The sequence below is a fragment of the Clupea harengus genome, chromosome 6 (genome assembly GCF_900700415.2).
Source record: "Clupea harengus chromosome 6, Ch_v2.0.2, whole genome shotgun sequence".
NCBI classification, from domain to species: Eukaryota; Metazoa; Chordata; class Actinopteri; order Clupeiformes; family Clupeidae; genus Clupea; species Clupea harengus.
In genome coordinates this window covers 9,623,346-9,627,578 of record NC_045157.1, presented here as the reverse complement: position 1 = coordinate 9,627,578, position 4,233 = coordinate 9,623,346, and the positions used below count along the sequence as shown (strand labels likewise).

The 4,233-nt window shown below is 43.8% G+C and overlaps 1 long non-coding RNA gene across 1 annotated transcript in view; it reads left to right on the top strand.

Moving 5' to 3' along the window:
* Positions 1–566: 566 nt before the first annotated feature.
* LOC116220764 overlaps positions 567–4,233 on the top strand; it is a 39,772-nt gene continuing 36,105 nt past the window's right edge. The window contains exon 1 of the long non-coding RNA XR_004163843.1: positions 567–1,081. This is a non-coding gene — a long non-coding RNA (uncharacterized LOC116220764). The remainder of the gene's footprint in view (positions 1,082–4,233) is intronic.

The following is a 4,233-nucleotide window of genomic DNA, read 5'->3' as shown; positions in this document are numbered from 1 at the left end:
AGCAGGATGCCTGTAATTTCAGAGAGAGAGAGAGAGAGAGAGTGTGTGTGTGTGTGTGTGTGTGTGTGTGTGTTCGTGTCTGTGTGTGTGTGTTGCCTAAACAGGTGTAAAGAGCCAGACCACTTAAGCTTCCATTTCATGCATCTGAACATCCAAAACACACCTCACAGAAAGGACATGGTGTAAACTGATATTGGAAGATATTAGTCACTCACCCTAAAAATGCACTACAGTTTTTCTCTTCTTTAAGTGCTTGTTTCATGCTCTATACCCATTTGCTACAGATAAGTAGTCCTTGTTAGTACTGTAAGTCTACTTCGTTGAGCTGTATAAATGTTTTCCTGTAGCCATGTAATACAAAAAAGGGAACTTGGCCCATGTTTTCGCTCCGCAAACACTTCCTTCTTTCAATTGAGAGCCACTATCGCGACAGATCTTAATTCGTTTTGAGGCCGGGGGCAGCTATAATGTGTGATTTGTTGCACAGTTTCACTCTCAACGGTATAGAAATCAGCTCCATCATCTGGTGGATGTTTTTAACGTCATTTTCTGTTACATACAATACCTATCCATTAACTATAAAACAACCTACATTTTTACGCACTTTGCACTGGGACAAAAATAGACACCGGAAATAATAGACCTAACCATTTTCTTTAGAGACCACTGTCATACTTCAACTCGCCTCTGTTAACTGACACAAGAGCGACAGTTGATTTAGGTGAACACGGTAGTCACACCGAGGTCGGAGCCGGGCACGGGGAGGAGCGAGTCGAAGGTGCAGTTCGTTGGAAGCACGGAGAGCGCGAGCCGCATGCTTTTACTGTACCGCTGAGGTACGTCACGTTCCACGCGCACGGAAAGCTGCTGGTTTGCGCTCTCGCTCCTGACAAACTCGTGAAAACTGTTGTTCTTGGTGACAGCCAAGTTGTGCCGCGGTGTCGACATTTTTTTTTTTGCTCAGTGTTTTAACCAAGGTTATCGGTGTTATTTATATTTCTTTCCCTCTCCAAAATGGGCTTTCACTCTTGAGGATATAGAGGCATAACATGATTTGTGAGCCAGTCTACTCATCGAAATGGTAAGAGCGTTTCTGGCGCATAAATATTGAAAAGCATCTATGGTCTTTTCACGTTGTGTTGTTGGATAGGATAATGGCTACACTGATTATTGGTATTGCCTCATAGTAGGAATACAAGAGAATTTACGTGAGAAATGTACTCACAATTTCTTCCTAGGCTTGTATTTCGTTAATGCATAATGAATAATAACTAGGTCGGTAAGTTATTACGAAAACTAGCTCGGTAATTAAGTTATTTTACTCCCTTGCGAAAAAAGGTTATTGTGGTCGTTGCATTGGGTTAAACGAGAGAAAAGAGTAAAAACCTTTGTTATAGTTTGGCATTTCTTACACGACCCAGAACACTTTGGAACATCAATAAAACTAGATATATATATCAATACAATTTAAAGGCAGCCTTTATAAAGAGGAAGTTCAGTCTGCCAATAACCAACAATTTGAAGAATATGCTGTATCTTTGGAAAAAAAATGTTTTCAGTATCTGAGCAAGATTTAATATAAATAGAATGTTAGACAACAGTTCTTTATCGTCATAGTGAGGCTAGGGTCCAGGCTATAATTCCAGTGCCGTCAGTAAACACTTGAGATGAATAGGAATTTCGACAAGCAGACGCACAGCGTTATGCACGCTCTTTCCTCTCAGCTGTGCAGGAATTTCAAGAGAAACAGTACCCGTGGGTTTTCAGTGGCTTTAATCTAATTGACATCTAAATTGAGTTACACAATGAGTGCATTCTCATTAGAGTTGTAATATTCCACGTTCAAAGGTTTCCCTCACTTCTACTCTGTGGTAGCTGATCTCTTTGGATCTTGCTGGACATGTTGTCTGGCACAAGGGTTTTTGATTGCGTAGGTCTGATTTGAATGGATATAGTTGGTCTGAAACAGACAGAGTAACTTCAGAAATTGTGACCTAAAAGACATGTACTTTGTCTAGGAATCAATGTGCTTCGTCCTTTCATTTATCCAAAGAGGTCTTAAAAGTGCTGAAAAGACAATCACTGTTCGCCACGGTTTCACTCCTTCTCATGCGATGGTTGATGGTTATACCTATGGATTTACCACAGGGACAAACTTACCAAAGCGGCCGGCTGCTCTAAGTGGTTGTCTGCTGAGTTACTGTAACACACTGTCACCCGTGATCAGTGTAATGCCTCATCACTTTCATGCCTTGAACAAATCGCTCTCTCGGAGTCTCTCTGTGCTCTCCGGTACCCTGTCTCTCTGTCCTCACCACTGACAGATAAAAGCCAGAGTCTCAGGGTTCCCTCGTCCTCTCCGGTCCCCCGTCTCTCTGTCCTCACCACTGACAGATAAAAGCCAGGGTCTCGGGGTTCCCTGTCCTGTCTGGGAGTGAACATGGTGGGCTGGAGTTTGATGTGGGCACTCACCTTAGGCAAGGGTGTTTGTGTGTGTGTGTGTGTACATGTACAGTACATGTGCATGTGCATGTCTGGGCCTCTGTATAAGTAAGTGTGTGTGTGTGTGTGTGTGTGTGTGTGTGAGTGTCGATGTTTGTGAGTGCACTTGTGTTTATGTGAGTGTTTGTTTGTGTGTTTGTGTGTGCATATGATAGATAGAAGATGTGTTGATCGGAAATGGAAACAGAAACGGAAGTGACAGTGTTGAGCAGCAAGTCTAGAAGGTTGCTAGTTCGATTCCCTGTCGAAGCGTCCTTGAGCAAGACACTGAACCCCTAATTGCTCCTGATGTGCAGTGTGCCATCAGTGTAAATGTAAAATGTGTATACCTTGTAAGTTGCTTTGGATAAAAGCGTCTGCTAAATGACTAAATGTAAATGTAAATGTAAGTCAGATAAACAGATAACTTACACAAAAACACAAAACACACATAACTTACACAAAAACAGACACTGGGGTGGGTAAGAAAACACAGTGTTAACAAATGTATATGTTTACAAACTACTATACTACTAGATAAAATAAGTAGTATAATGAGATATAGCTCTAACCGTGCAAATCAAATGTAGAATGTGCATCGTATATCGCCACACAGAGGCCTCATCTACTGGCACAGAGGGGAGTGATTATGGCTATTGTGGAGGGCTGGAATGACTTCCTGCGGTCCTTACGGTGGAGTTAAAACACTCTGCTGTCTGACCAGTAGGCTGTGCAGGGGATGTGAAGTGTTGTCCATTATGTTGAGCAGTATGTGAAACATTCTTCTCTCAACAACCAACTCTAGTAGTCCCCTGCAAAGACAGCCTTCTTTATTAGCTTCTTCGGTTTCTTAGTGTCACTGGCTCTGGTGCTGCAGCCCGGACAGAAGGCTGCAAAGAAAATTGCACTTGCAACTGGTAAAAGATATGCAACATCTTACTGCACACATTGAAGGTCCTTCCTGTAGACAGCCTCTGTGTTATTTACAGTCCAGTCTGTTGTCCAGGTGAACGCTCAGGTATCTGTAGCCCTCCACCTCTTTCCCCCTTAGGACCCTGGGGCTGATACCATCTGACCCGGCAGCTTTGTTCTGCCGCAGTCTCGCCAGCTGTCTCTTCACCTGGCTGCCAGACACAGACAGGCAGGTGGGGGTTGAGGGGGCGCTGGCTGTGTTGAAGTCCATGGTGGGGGTTTGATGGGTGTGGGGAGGTACACTGTGAGTTGTGTGCGAGGGGAACTCCATACCAGCAGGTGGCGGTAGTCTGTATTGGTCATTCAAAAAGGGAAACCCATCTAGGACTGCACTGTAAACAAAGCAGAGTTTGCTTACCATTTGTACGCCACTCTCGCTCACCGCAGACGGTTTCGGAATATAGCTGCAAATGGCACTGGCATTGTCAGCCCTTTGGTGCTTTGGTTGTGGAAGAGGCAGAGGTGAGATATAAGGAGAAACTGCATTTAATGGGTTAAATCATGGTTACTACAGCAACAGGCTCAAGCCGTTTTCCAGAACCAGCTCACCGACGGCCCGACATTGGCTAATGGCCGACCGTCAGTCTGGTGTGGTGCAGGGGTCAGCTAAGGATGCTGTACTGAACCGGTTGAAGAACACAGTCAACTCATTGGCATTGGAGGAGAAAGGAAAATCAGATACAATCATCATACAGATACAAGAGAATGATACATACAAAATGACATGATACATACAAGATTGATAGTGGAAGAAAATGGAGAGAGCCAGCATTCAAAGTA